At 40.2% G+C, this 15,971-nt stretch overlaps 1 protein-coding gene across 3 annotated transcripts in view; it reads left to right on the top strand.

Annotated features, from left to right (window-relative positions):
* The first annotated feature begins 861 nt into the window (after positions 1 to 861).
* The window catches only part of Pgant9 (polypeptide N-acetylgalactosaminyltransferase 9), a 277,718-nt gene continuing 262,608 nt past the window's right edge, over positions 862 to 15,971 (top strand). For 2 of the 3 annotated variants that reach the window (XM_076822771.1, XM_076822770.1), the window contains exon 1: positions 863 to 1,164. The gene's annotated coding sequence lies outside the window, so the exon portion shown is untranslated. Of the gene's footprint in view, positions 1,165 to 15,971 lie in introns of all 3 variants that reach the window. The other variant, XM_076822772.1, reaches the window with a different exon arrangement.

Raw genomic sequence — 15,971 nt, 5'->3', positions numbered from 1 at the left:
CCATAAATATTAAAAAAAATTCATTTTTAAAATAAGTACAAATATTTATTTTCTGTTTCAATAATATTTTCTTTGAAAATTCGAAAACGGGTTTAACCAGTATTTTAAGAATAGTGAAATTCAACAACCGGTGTTCCAACAGTCGGTTTTTGTATAAACCCTACTTTCAAGTGCCTATAGAATTTAAAACATCCTCAATTTAGATTTCACAATATTCAATTCATTGTTCTGAATGCCCAATTATCCCTAACAGTATGTTTCAAATTTTGCATTCCACGATTCGTTTCTCCACAAAAGTAGATACACGTCTACCTTCCAATCAAGCTGCAAAAACAAAAATCTAGTCAATGCCCATTCCAAACCTTTTCCAAACAACTACACATCCCACATTCCACCTCACCCCCTACATCGTCAGCACGGAAACTCGTATCCCAAACAACCCACCCTTCAGAATCACCAATCTCTCCCTTCAAAGAGACGAAGAAGAAGAAGGAATTTCTTTGTAACATATCACATTCCACATTTTACCTCCGCCTCAAAAAGAACTCATTCTTTTTCCAACAGGAGCAACGTATCAGAAACCTTCCTACAGAAACATCAAGCCCAACGACAATCCAAGTCACCCTCCGCCAAGGTAACCGTACCAGCAAACACGTACTCGAAAATTCCCCCCACTAAATTTCGATCGGGTGCCGGTCGCGTTACACGCCGTTTACCGTTTATCGCGGTAAACATATCTCGCGCATAAAGGTCACATCGGGAGTGTTGGTCTTCTCCTTCTGCTGGCTGCTTGCTTCTCCTACTCGCCTCACCTTCTCCTACTACCTAACCGAGGCACACAGGTGTACTGGTCGGCAGTCGACGTTCCTCGGCCGCCATACGCTCTCAGTTAACGCCTGGTCGCCGCCAGGTATACCGGTTCCCTCGTGGATTACAGTCATTAGCCTCTGATCGGCCCTGTTCCCCTGGCCCTTTGTTCCACGCTGGACCCCGAGACCCCGCGCGTCGGCCAAGTTTTTCGGGCAGCCGCGAGTTCTGTGAGTGATTCGGACGCGGTGCTGCTGGATGGAAAGCATCGGTGGGAAAGCTGGGATAGTGATCGAGTGCGTGGGTGTCAGGCTGCTGCAGCTCGACCATCGTTGCTCCGTGTCTTCGCCCCCATACGTGAGTAAACATTCGAGAGGATTGTTAAGAATTGAAAATTCACTGGCTTCGACTGTTTCGTGATTCGTTTGGGGTGTTTTGAATGGAAATTTTTGTCAGACTCTTATTCGAAGGTATCCGTTTTTTTTTATCGACGTTGGTCGGGTAATTATGTTACTTTGAGTGTCAAGCTTCGCAGAAGCGTAATCAATGCTTCGGTTAGCCGAATTTTCAGTCGGGAGGCGAGTTTATTTATCTTGATTAAAGTGACAGTTGGAATTAATAATTTGTTCGATGCGGGACGACGTTTTTTTTTTATTAGACTTTGATGGATCACTTAATAGTTGGATCAGAACGTTTCCGGCCACTGCTTCGTCGAATGTTTTCACCGATAGTGATATAAAACATTCATCTTCATGAAGTGTAATGGAGCTTCTTCGTGGCAGTTTCTGCCTCGAAGGTCGAAGTGACGGCGATTTATTCTTTTCATAGAAAAATGAAACTTTTGCCGTTTCTAAAGAGTGGCGACGCACTCATGCATTTGTAATGAATTTCCCTGGCCGCTTATCAGCCTTTTAGTTTTATTTACGTCCTCACAAACGAAGGTTACAATTTGAATGAAAGTTTTCGAGTGGGATAATGCTGAGACTGTAAGCATCTACGAATGCTGGATGTTCGATTTTAGTAGAATAATTACAGGTGAAACGTAATCGGCTATGGCCGTAGACATTTAAGATCGAATTCTTTGGGGGTACATTCAGTAGCGGCTAATATTCTAGAACTTGTTTATACAGTTGTATTCATTGTATGTGTGTTGCACTTATGTCAGGCGCCTACTTATCAATTCCATTCAACGATCCTTTCTCCAAGTCGTGATCTATCCTTAAAATGTCTACCTAGTGTGATGGCTGAAAACACTTAACTATTCGGGAATTAAAAAATGAAACAATGTTGCACGTGTCATTTTGTACGTTTGTAGCTTTATTCTATCGCCTTTTAAGACTATAAACAAAAAAATTGCAACTAAAAATATCCATTTATGGCGGAATAAAAGTATCGTGAAGAGAACACTATCTTTCCGGATGCCGGACCTGATATCAGCACTTGTAGTTATCTCAATCACAAAATTCAAAAAGATTGTCAATCTGCAGACGTGTGGCTATCGTCTGAACCAGCATAATGCAAAAATATTGAGAAACAAAGAAATGGCAGTGTTTTAAAAATTCATCAATTTTAGCAAAAAGAATTATGGTTTGGTTGACTGTAGTAATTCAATTTTGCCAATATTTGCAAAATTCTAGTTCGAACGATAAAGTAACGTCTACTGAGTATGCCTGATATATTTGAAGTGGACCAGGACTTTTGATTTTTTGGCAATCGGGTCTGGCATCAGGAAGGATATTGTTCTCTTCACGATACTCCTCGATACTTGCAATTTGTTTTTATAGTCTTAAAAAGTGATAGATTGAAGCTACAAACGTGTAAAATCATACGTGCAATACTTGTTTCTTTTTATTAAATCCCGAAAATTATGTTCTTCCAGCTGTCACACTAGGAAGGCCCCTTGAGCACAACTCTGGAGCAATACTTACGTAATTTGTTTCATTTGACACACAGTATTTACACACATGGCCAGAAATACTAATAACGTACAACTTTAACGTCATATCAAAGATCAACTCGCGCTCTCTTGTTGACATAGAAACAAGTGGCACTGATTAATAAGAAGCCTTGTACCTCGCGTAACAGTAGTTGCTCACACGCTACACATTCGACGTTGCAAAAGCTGTATCACTTGAAATTGTGCCACGTACTCCTGGGATTTATCTCCGTCCGACTGCCACTCTTTCTACAGACTAGAGACTTGATAAAAAACAACTTAAGTGGAACGTCTAACCCTAGAATGACACTGCAGGGTCGCCGGCGACCGCAGAATATTTTCATGTCCTCTACAAACCTGTCAATAGACGCAGGAGTATCAAGCTTTCGCTCCCAAATTTCGATTTTCTTTCTGCAAACGAAAACCATGTGCTGTAAATATCTTCCCCAAACTTAGGGGGAGTTCCCTTAAGGGTACTAGGCAGTCGTTCCTGTCTAAAATTAAGCATTTCTGTTTCAATTAATTGCAAAGAAACCAATTGAAACTGAGACTTGTTCTTTGGCATGAAGTTTATTAACATCATAAGCTTTAAAAAAAATTGTTTGCGTAGTCAAAAATATGCTTTATATATTATTACGCTACAGATGGATCATTAAAAAGGCTTTTTAAAAAAAGGTTCTATTCTTTTGCAGTGATAATTCAGAAACGGAGGTTCCAATCGATTCAAAACAAATTCGAGGATCTTCACAAAATGTGTAGTTTCGGACCAGACCTAAATTAAAGTTAATGAAAACTCTTATTCTTTATGAAAATAAACTAAAACCCCATTGAGACCCCATTGATGAGGTTTTACCACCCCCAGCTCCAGAAGGTGAGGTCTTAGTTTATTTTCATAAAGAATAAAAGTTTTCATTAACTTTTATTTAGGTCTGGTGCGAAACTACACAGTTTGTGAAGATGCCCGAATTTGTTTTGAATCGATTGGAACCTCCGTTTTTGAGTTATCACTGCAAAACAAAAGAAACTTTTTATCAAAAAGCCTATTTAATGATCCATCTGTAGCGTCGTATATAATGCATATTTTTTTACTAAACAAACATGCTTTTTAAAACTTATGATATTGATAAACTTCATGCCAAAGAACAAGTCTCAGTCTCAATTGGTTTCTTTGTAATTAATTGAAACAGAAATGCTTAATTTTAGACAGGAACGACTGCCTAGTACCCTTAACGCCGGACGGCACCTAACACCGAAAAAAAAAAATAATAAAGAAATATAACAAAATTTTCGAAAACTTTAAGCAAATTTTAAAATACTCCAATTCCAATTTGGAGTCGCCTGCGACACCATAGTGTCAGGACTGTCAGGTACTCTCTAAAAGTGTCACAGTATTGTTCTAGGGTTAATATTCGAAATTTCGAATTACCTAATATAACAGAACGTTCAGAAAAACACTTAAAACTTTCGTATCTAAATGAAAAATCTCTGACCAAGTAATTGGTACATAGCAACAACCGTTTAACAAGAATCCTACCCCAAGAAACAGGAATCTTAAAGCTACAACAATTTCCTAACATCTTGAAAGATGCCTCCGACCGTTGCGTTGGTAAGCAGATACGTGTTAAAGAATCAGCTGACGATTGAACACAAATGGCTGTGGAATTTTAATTCGCGCGTTTCACGGTGGCAGTAGCTTCTGCGCACGTGGTTTCGGTGTAGAAGCACGATGGGAAGTCGATTAAAGAGAGCGGAAAAGTGTCGAGCCGCAACGACACTTGTTACTTGCTCGCGACGCATCGTGTGTCCTGAGAGGGAATCTGCTCATTTCACGGTGTTACCGTCGTTTCGTCGATGCTCAGCATCCTCTCTGGCGGCGGTGAACGGCCTATCCGGTTCAATTATTCGATACGCGAGCCGTGGAGACGCGTTTAATCCACGTGCAGAGGTTGCGATACTCGCGCTGGCTCGTTTGATCAGTCACATTCCTCCATTCGGTACGCGTACCGCGTTGCGATAGCTTTATTTACGTTCCCTTCTCTTTGGAGAAGATGGAATTAATTAAGTGCCACGAATTCTCCTCGCCCGTACACCCTTGCGTACCTACGATTCGTTTAACAAGCTCGCTGAACAGACGGAGTCCACGATTGCGATAAATTGCAATGATTCCGCGAAGCTCGCGCGCTGATTGGATGCTCGCTCGGTGTGCAATCTTGAAGGAAAGGTATGCTGCGATTTGTAGCGTTAAGTAAGTCGGTCGTTACCTAACTGTCCAATTATCGCGATTAGGAGACAGAAGCGTTGCATGAATTTATCATTATTATGTTATGAAGCGGGTGAAGTTTGTTGGAGCCAGCGTCACGGGCTTTCCAAGTTGAAGAGTCTTTGTAGAAAACACTGTAACTGCTAAAAAATCAAATTTTATACTATGAAGTATTACCATTGACACGTAGAGAATTTTCCAATAAAACATTGCTTTTTTTTTAGTTTTTGCTCTTACAGTGTTTTCGAGAAGGACTCTTCAGTTGCTTTCAGGGAATTAAAATGATAGATTCTTGAGAGATAGATAAATGAAGTGTCACTGTCTGATATGGGACAGGTAGATAGATTCTTAGGAGCGATTGTGACCTTCGATGAGAAATAGACTAAGTATGTATCGAGATATCAAAATAGGTACCTACTTTTGTAATAGCTGATGGGTAGCCATTTGGTGGCTGAAGCTGGTAATATTGATCTTGGTTTTGTGAATCTAAAAGGGAAGAACTCAAACCCTGAATTTCAAAAAAGATCTGAAAGCTTGTGAATAATGTAGGGGATATTCTCCTGATTACAACTTTTTCTTTGCTGCCTAAATTCACTCTAAGGGGATGAAATTAACCCCTGAAAAATCGGCTATTTTCCGATTTTATTTTGCAACTCGCAATCTGTAAGAGATAGAAAAAAGTTTCAAGACAAGAGTTACATCGTTTAATTAGGATTCTCATTTGGTAACAACAAAAACGAACAAAAATTGCGTTGTAATCGGGAGGAAATCCCTTACATATTCACAAAGTCTCAGAAGTTTTTGAATTTCCGGGTTCGGGATCTTTCCTTGTGACACTATTACAGTTTCAGGGAGTGTCCTGCTTTATAAGGTCCAAAAAATCGATTCTTTTTGTTGCCTAAATCGATAGATAAACTATCCAAGAATGTATTCATAAAGTTATAGCGGCCAATTCGAAGTATTTTTAAAGATACAGAACCGAGGCACTCGGCCGGGCACGGGCGCGTGCTTCACCCTTTGACGCGCCCCCATTCGTCGATCATTACTTAGAAACATAGAAAAACACATCCGTTCGATCTATGAAGACCTTTCAAACGACGAGCTTCTGGAACGATGTTTAGGCGGACACACGCGAAACCCCAACGAATCGTTCAATGCAACGGTGTGACGCATGACTCCTAAACATTTAAATTCAGGCCACAAAAACATTGAAATTGCCGCCTACATGGCTGCAGGCATATTCAATGAAGGTTATTCAGCAGTTTTAATTACAATGCAGTTGTTGCATTTGAATATTGGCCAGCAGTGCAAAACGTTCGCCGATACCACTGACGCGCAAAGACAAGCGCCAAACGTACAGCAGCAAGGAGGCTCGTACGGCTCGTAGCGCTCTGAGAATCGGCTGATGAATCTGCCATGTTTTATAATTTTATTAGAAAATTTTTTTTTGTACTCATCGAATATATCTTTAAATATACCTAAGAGTTTACGAAGATCAATTGTTCCCTTCCGTTTAAAAAAAAATCGCGAAAAAATAATTTTTTTGGGCTTTGTAAAGCAGGACACTCCCTTAAAAGTGCTGTCAACAGCTAGGTATAATGTAGCACAAGCTTCGATGTTGATCATTCAGAAACAATCACTTTATCATGTATCACAAACAATACAATTGGGACCTGCTTTTCCTATCCACCTTGCTTTCTACACTTTTCTCCAACAAAACACCGTTTCTTTAAACATCTCGACAATTTTTAACGACCAGAGGGAAGGAGAAATAACTCAAGCATTTAATCAACTCGAGAAATTCTGCAATCTACACAGGGTGGGACATCAGTTCCCGCCCAGTTTATGCCCAAAGTTTGTTGTCCAACCCATCTTCCTGGTACTTCTATGAGTCCCATGTGTACCACCCCTTCTGCTTTGAGGCGAAGAAAACACTCGCAGAATGTTGGACAATATTTTACAACTCACCCTCTGTATAATAACTAAACAAACAGATTAATTTCTGATGAATGAAGCTTCGATTGCATTTGCGCACAATCGAGCACAGGAGGACAGGGATTCATTCATGGACAATCGAATAGGATCCGGGGAACGGTTGGAAATCTCGCGACGCCCGTATCGTCAAGCTCAGATCGGCGCGTGCCTGGAATATCTGGCCGTCGAAAAAACGGGCGGAATGCTCGACGATTCCGTCGCACGGAACGTTTCGAGGGAATGTTTCGCGGTGCGCTGATTGCGCTCCAGTCGCGAAATCGCGTCACCACAGCGATAAATAAGCCGCTTATGCCGTAATCTAATCCTAGAATGGAGAGCTTCGCTCTCGCCAAGGTATATGCCACGAAAATGTGTATTCGCATGGAGGAGATTGCCGCTGATAAGGCTACGAACGGGTGAAACGACGACGCCGTCCTTGGCGGAGGAAGATGGAGCGCTAGCTACCCTAGAATTCCTACTAATGATCTTGCTGGTTTCGTGTTAGAAAATATTTTGCCTTGTTACACAAGTGTTTGAGGATTTTTCGTGTCGTTTGGAGCATGGGGTTACTCACAAAAGTAAAGTTTTATTTATTTAAGTAATGTTGAACTCAGAATCGACCATTATAATTTATATTAGTATAGGCCTTGATTACCAAAATATATTTTTAGCTAGTCCCACCTATCAAAGGAATGCTCAAGGAAATTTTGCTAGTAGAATGGGACATGATAAGCCCGAATGTCACTAAAAATTAGTTGAAACTATGCATAATAGATAGAAGCTTCTAATAAAATCGCAGAAATATTAGAAGAATAATAACTTATTGTAATTACGGTTATATAAATCAAATATTAAATTTGGACGAATATTCTTCTGCACATTTTTTTCTTCAGTAAACTGTGTAAATTTTTCAATTAAATACACCCAAAACAAAAGTATATTTATCAAGGATTATAGGCTCTTATCCAGGTTCTTTTACTTTAGAATTGGTACATACGAAATGTCACTTTCGATGCACAATGCACTTCATTAAATCCTAAATACGTTCGGTTACTAATTTTCGTACATAGTGTCTCTCAAATTCACGTAAACCCTTCGGAGAGTAAATCTAGAAGACAGAGCCAGAGCCTTAGACCAACATACGTGTTCCAGAGTGTACTATCGAAGTTACAAGGTTCAGTTTTAAGAAACTACCCCCCAGAGTAGCGTTTCATTACACGGATGAAATACTGCAGGAGCACTGCGTCAATGTTCCGAATTATTTGCAGGGTAAATGAAGCGGAACCCTCTCGGCATCCCGATACCTTCGCCTCCGCTGGCTAAAATCGAGGTATTCTTGCTCGTTTTGCAGGCAGATTGCTTTCCGCGACTGTCTGTTCTGTACATGATTCGATTGCCGTGCTGATTGGAATCCGTCCAATTAAAGCTGGTGGATGTACGATAGCGGCGCATGCACGGGGAAATATCGTCGGAAACATCCCCCGAAGGGCTTCACCGCCGCGGCAAATCGTCTTACGCCCTTTTCCTTTCCCCCATCTTCCGAAACTAATGCTCGTAATATATTACACGCGAGAAGTTCGACAGGGATACAGCTTCGAAGAAATTCCAACTCTTCGCCAGCTTAGAGCAACCAGAATCCGCTTCGCCGCGGATGACGCGGCATTGTTTCGCTATAAACGAATATTTACGAGACGCGTTTCCCTTTTTTTTCTCTACCGCGCGCTGCAGGAGTTACGGGCAAATATAAAATTTATACTTTGAAACAATCTCCCGTCGAATTTTTATGGCAACGACAGCGCCTTTCGTTTAGCAGCCGAATAAGAGTCGTAAAAATTTATCCGCGAAGCAGAGTGGAGCCTCGATCGAGACGATACATTAAGGCGAAGGCTGTTCGCGCGTGCTCGCGCCGTTTTGCCGCGGATGCATCCGGTCGGCTGCGATTAAATCGTCGCTCGTTTCGCTTTCCCAGCACGGTCCAGTGTCTCGAGTCTGCGTTTCCGTCTCCGTTTCCCAGCGAAGGTGCAGGCAGAGGAGGGAAGAACGAAAGCGCCCGTGACAGACAACGGAGGTCAACGTTTCATTTCGAGTTTATTACGCTCGGCGAATTAGGTCGACGTTTTACGAGGCGAACTTTACATCGTGACGCTGCTTTACGATATTGGTTGTATCGGGGAGCGAAGTGTCAGGAAGTGGTTCCAGAATCGAAATCCTTGCACGATGTTTACCATTTCTGCAACCCCCTGCGTTGTTCCATCGAAATTATGTGCACTTCGTGATTACTGATTGGTGTTCTCCAGAAACGGCACTCGGAAAAAAAGCAATTGCAATAAAACAAATGGCTCAGTTTGTCTAGACTCTAGAATTTAGATTATAGAAGGAGAGAGAAGCGGAGACTATTGGTTAGGTACCTAATTTTCGTATCTTCTCTTCTCGCAAGGGAAGATCTTCAACTCAGAAATTTAAGAAATTATGAAACTTTGGGGACATTGATATCGGGGCTAGTTGATACGTTATTCTGTTTTCAATTTTTTCCATTTTTTATTTTAATTAATTACTTAGTAACAAATATGCCAAAACATACTTTGGTCTTTCCTCTTTAATATACTGTAAATGAAAAGTTGAGAAATTACATACAAAATGAATGAAAAAATGTTATTTGGACGAAAGTAAAATGTATCAATTTGCCCCACTGCGGGGCTAGTTGATACGTTATTCTGTTTTCAATTTTTTTCATTTTTTATTTTTATTAATTACTTAGTAACAAATATGCTAAAACATACTTTGGTCTTTCCTCTTTAATATATTGTAAATGAAAAGTTGAGAAAATACATACAAAATGAATGAAAAAATGTTATTTCGACGATCAATTTGGATGTATCAAAACTATTTACTTTTTCTCTATATAAACGAAAACAGTTAAAAAAAAACGATTGTTAACGTCAATTTACACACACGTACGCTGGATCGTAGGAAAGAATTGAGCAACAATCATCATATATCTCGCTCAAGTGGAGCTACACATATACGGTGTCGAGATAATTCGTCTGTATCAACTTGCCTCCTGTATCAAATAGCCCCGGTCTCTACGCAATTTTGTTTGCTGCCCGAATTCAGTCTAAGGCAGATATCATAACTGTTATAAGACAAATTATAATGTAATGGTATAAGAGTTAATATCTTTAATTAAATGATTTTGATTACGATTAACCATTATGATTGATTACAATTTGTTTGCTACCAGTAACCATCATCGACGGCCAGAAATTTTTCTGGTTACAGGTGGATAAAGGTTAATGGTAGCCAAAATTGAATCATGCATAATGGTTAGTTTTAATCTGAACAATTAAAAATTAGTATTTTTGAATCATTTCATTTTTTGAGATTTTTTTTTATATTTAATGATAACTCATTTCCGTTAAATAAAAAAGAAATGTTGCTTAATGATATTTTCCAAAAAAATTTAAAATAACTTATTTTGGATCTCTGCTCTAAGGAGGTGAAATTGGCCCTTAAAAATCCGACTACTTACCGATTTTGTGTTACAACTCGCGAACTGTAAGTCACCAAATGATTGTTTTAATTAAATAAGTAACTTTTGTGTGAAAACGTTTCTTCTATCTCTCACAGTTTCTGAGTTATAACACAAAATCGGAAGATAGTCGGATTTTCAGGGGTCAATTTCATCATTCCCAAAGTGAATTTATGCAGCGAAAAGAAAAAATTTTTAATTTCCAAGTTGGAGATCTTCCCTTCTCAGTTGCGTTTACCTATATTCATTTGAGTAAATAGTTCGGAGATCATTTCCAGGCTAGTGGAGCACGAAGAGAAATTTAATTCGAGATTAAGTGAGAATTAGTGGTGACTAGAAAGGATAATTCTGTATGCTGAAAGTTCAGAAGGGATTAAAGTGTTTGGGAGGGAAACTGCGTGCATAGGTGTTCACACGATCAATTTCACTGATTGTTGTTAAATTGCGCACACTGATAATCAGATCAGGCTAACTTACGCTAAAATCGTAATTAGGAAACTCGAATTTTGAAACAGGAAATGCTGGTCCATTGAAATTACCGACAGTTTCCATTTCGACAGTTTCCCAATCATACATGCTGCGGTGACAACGGTAAGATTATTATCGACCATGGTGTCGAGGTATCAAATGGCAGTGGCGCACCCAAAAGAGGTCCAAGGGGCCCTGGCACTCTCCCAAAAAAGAGGCTTTGTAAAAAAGAAAAAAAAATGAATTATACTCTTCAAATAATTTTTATAATCACCTAATGAATTTTATTGAATTTGCATTAAAAATATTTTCATCCGCTCAACTCGGCTCCCTTCAAGATTAAATCCTGAGTGCGCTACTGTCAAATGGTATCACATTACCAAATCCATAATTCTACAAGGAAAGGATAACTCATTCATGAAACTAGCGAATTTCTTATTATTTAATTATCTCAGAATCATGAGATTAGATAATACATACTTTATTCAAATTATATCATTTATTTTTTATTATCTCATTATCACGAGATTAGATAATGCACACTTTATTCAAATGATATTAATTACGTCCGCGCGATATTCACTGTTTATTCAGCTGAAAGTAAGTAGAAACTAGCATTCGTTAACCGTCCACTGGAAATTCATCAAACAATAACACGTGTCCATGCAGGAGCAGATAATCGATGTTGACGCAGCTTGGTTTGATTTATCACCCGGCTTTCCACTTGTCGTATCGATTCGCGAGCAAAATGCAGTCGTAGAAGTGGTTCGCAAGTATCATTCGCGCATTTTCACTTCGAAGTAACTCTACCCCTTGCCAGCCTAGGCGCAGCTTTCGAAAATCTCTAGTTTCGTGGGAGGCAGAGTTTCACTAGCATCGCAGTGTTTTACCTGTTCCCTCGCTAAACACAGGTAACTCGAATTGCCGGTTCATAGAAAACGATGCTATTCAAGTACAACTATAGTTTAACTACAGTTCTATCCTCATTTAATGATTCTGGCATAGATAGTTCGTGTTCGCAGCATTTAAACAATTGTTCAGTTTCTAATCGCTCGCAAGGGTAATCAAACGTTTCATTTTTAGCTGTCGAATGGTTCAGCATTTGCAATCAAATTCTGACGTGCACTGTTCTGTGGTGCCAGAAAGGTTCCCCTTTTTCGACGCGGTTCGATCATCAATCTGCGGTTACGAGCGGAAGTCAGATAATCTGCACGATAATGCAAGGTAACGGGGTTTATCTCTGAAACAGGTGCTCCGATCGATCGTAACGGGAGGCCTACAGGTACCCTCCACAGAATCGTGCGGGATGATCGTCCAGGAAACTTGGATCCACTGCTGCAAAGAGTTGGCTCATAACGTTCGGCTGTCCCTCGTGCGCTTTTATTCCTCCCAGCAGTCGTTTCTGATCGCGATCGGGCCGTCAAACGGTACTAATTGCATTCCAACGTGGAGTTTTAAGATATGCATCTGACTGCGTCTCTGGGAGGACGCTTCGTAGCCCGTGGATCAATTTGCCCGCGCAGAAACTGGGATTACGATCTTAATTCCTTTTCAAATTGCTTCTGACTTGGAGCTTGACTCCCGAGCGCGAGCGTGCACGTTCGATCGATACGGCAGCATTGAAGGCTGTCGCGATGGAAGGTACTTGAAGAAGATAGTCGGCCTGATTATGGAGTGATTTTATACGCTTTGGCAATCAACACCGGCTTCGTTTTCTTTCCCCCAGTGCTTGGTTCCTCGCATTTGTTTTTATATTTACTTTATGCAAACTCTTCACTTATCGACAACAGATGTTCAAGATTTCTAGTATCTACCATAAACGGGGGTGAATTTGTGTCTAATGGGGTTGCTTTATACTTCATTATTTTCCTGGGTTATTCACACGGTAAAGCATACTGTCATAAGACCAACCCGCAAAATTAAATATTATTTCTCATTTAACTATAAAAGTAATTATTGATTCGTCTTAACCCTTTCGCTGCGCGTTTACATTCTCGGACGATTCTTGAACAGTGTCAATTTTAGAAGAATAAAAAAAGTTTTCAAATTATGGTTCTGGAGAACATTGCTGAGTGTCACAGTACAAGAGGATAAATTTTCCCCGAGCTCCGAACGGGAATGTAGCGGCGTCCGACTATAGTCGAGTGCCGCAGCGAAAGGGTGAAACTACTGTATCGTTTCGGGATTATAATGTGCTGCAGCGATTCCCAACCTGTGGGTCGCGAAGTATTTTCCGAGTGGTCGTTACGGTTATTTGTAGGTGAAGATTTGTAGCATTTATTTATTTTAATATGGCTACATTGGTGTATTCTAGTAATGGGGTAACATTGATTTTCCATAAATGAAAGGAAGGAAAGAAGGAGGGGGTCGATAAAAGGGGATATTATAAAAGTACTCAAAAAAGGTTGGGAAACACTAATGTATAGTTTTCGTGTGATATTTGACAGACATTGACAAGTGTCGCATAGTCACCTAGCTCAACTTTGCCCAAAGTCACCCCATTAGTCACACACTTACGGTACCCAACGCTTGCACGAGCGGTCACAATAAATAACCGCTGTTACAGAAGGTTTGGGTTCATAGATTTCAGGATGCCAGTATAAAAAATTAGTCATCACAATCAGCAGAATATCTCGCTTTTTATTATAACATTCCCAAGTAGGGGAGATCGGGGCAAAGTGAACCCCGGGGTAAACTGAGCTGCAAAGAAAAGATGCGCGAGTGATATCTAAATTTATTTAGATATTATAAGTATGTATTTTATTAAAAATTATGTATGTATTTGTTTTATTTATAATATGTCAGACTGTTCATGTAAACAAAGTTCCTTTAAAAACACATTTTCAGAAGAAAAAGAGTTTATGTTAGTAACACAAAGTACAAAGTTACAAAGTACAAATTATTAACATTAAGCTTGTATTAATGAAATATATTTAAAAAAAAATAGTTTAAATAGTTTAAAAGTTCTAATAAACTTGATTTTATAATTATATCCTTCATTAAGACACGTATTTCATTTCTGCTCACTTTACCCCAGAGAGTAGCTCAGTTTACCCCATATAGTTTATGTTAAGTACTGATATTCGTTATTTATCAATAGTAATGTTCAAATTATATTATTAATCTATGTTCACACATTTTTATTGAAAGGGAAAAATTTTATTCGACTTCAAACATTTTTCGTCCCACTTTGCCCCGGTCTCCCCTACCCAAGCTACTATAGTCTGATTTTCGAGAGTTGAGACCTGAGGCGTGCCCCTCCAATGGTACGCTACGCCGCACGCTATCCGTAGCGTACCATTGGTTCCTCCTTAACCACGCTCCGTCCGAGGGACCTGCCTCAGGTCTCAACTCTCGAAAATCAGACTATAATATCCTAAAGTTCAAGAACTCCGTCTATAATTCTCCAAGAAAAATGTCAGAAAACAAGACGCCTAGCCAGCCTACACCCACAATTTCGTACCCCCTTCAACCGTCTGACCACAAAGCTGCGAATAAACGGAACTTTCCCGTATGCCCGAGTCAGTTCCCCGAAAACCCACGAAAACCTCTCGCGACTTGGACTCGACACGTTTCCCTTGCGCGGAAACGTCCCTTTGAGCGGCGACTGGTGACCCTTCGCGTAGCTTCCTGTGCCGGCCCGAGAGGACGATCGTAAGCTGCAGTTTTTCGCCGTGCACGGGTCCTTTGAAACGACCTGGGCCTCCACTGCAGTGTTTTCCTCCGGCCGAGTTTCTGGCGGATATCCAAAAAGCCTAGCCCTTTACTAACTTTCTCCTCACCCCTCTATTCCCACCCTAGCTTTCTCTTTTCTACTGCCCGTCCTACCCCATCGCTCCCCCCCCTCTCTCTCTCTCTCTCTTCCTCTTGGTTCGTGACATCGAGTGGGCGGATTTATATCCAGTACCGAGAGAATGCCTATCTCTGCCCGCGTTCCAGTTGTTTGTTCTGACGTTCCCCAGACGGTTCGGTTCCGCTTTAGACTCTCCCCTGGTGGTTCGCGGTTTACTGCGGCGATTCTTGCCTTCGCCGATGGCGGATTTATACGCCGGGAGCGCGACGACTGCCTCGCCAGGGAAATGCCCGGGCAAATTGTGATCGATGGAAGAGATATTTTTCGTGGGTCTGTTGACTGGAGGGGGCTTTGGATCGCGATGCCGGAAGAATGAGGGGGATTTAATGTAAAATGTATATAAAAAGAGGTGGTTCTTTTTAGTAGGCTCTGCGCGAACAATAGGGCAGGTTCGAAGGAAAATGTGTAAGAAGATTTATGCAAAATTCTACTTAAATGCATATTTAGATTTTTTGTAATTTTAAAGAACCCAAGGGGAGGGTCCAGGGCTTGAGGGTTGTTTGCGTGATTCTTCTCTGTAAGTATTTCCTCAAAATGGGAACTGACGATTAGGAGCAGGGGAAACCTGTCCAAAATCGTATACTTAAGGTTCTAGGTCCATAACTTTTTAAATTATAAAACAAATTGAGTAATGAAGTAACAAGAATATAATTGGAAAGTCCAAACTGGCTACTTTATTTAGCAATAAAACAAAGTCTCTTCCTTTTCCGATTTTGCCCCATAGGGTGGACAAAACCGTATGCGCTATATGATTTTCCCCCGATCTATAGTAACAGCAATAGTATTAAGTTTTATCCACCACCTAATGAGCCCCTCGAAACCAATCAGCTTCTGTCTCAAACATTTCTTCCTATCTAAAAAATTATAGAAGTTATTCAGGTGGCTCATCACGTATGCACAGAAATTATTTCCAACGTTATTTTCTCTAGGTTCCTTTGGTTTGCATTTTTTGTTCGTAAATGTTTGGTTTTTAGCTCTTATGGATTGTCCTATATTCAGAGTAGATGTTTTCGTTTTCTCGTTGCTTGAAATAGCGAGATAAGGTTTTACCTAGTACGGTTGTGCCCCGAGACGTAAGCACGTACACTTTTCGTTACAGCTAAATATGCAAATGAAAATAATCGTCCACGATCTTCAAAATATA

This window comes from Andrena cerasifolii, chromosome 11, assembly GCF_050908995.1.
Source record: "Andrena cerasifolii isolate SP2316 chromosome 11, iyAndCera1_principal, whole genome shotgun sequence".
Classification (NCBI taxonomy): domain Eukaryota; kingdom Metazoa; phylum Arthropoda; class Insecta; order Hymenoptera; family Andrenidae; genus Andrena; species Andrena cerasifolii.
This window is presented reverse-complemented; position numbering and strand designations above follow the sequence as displayed.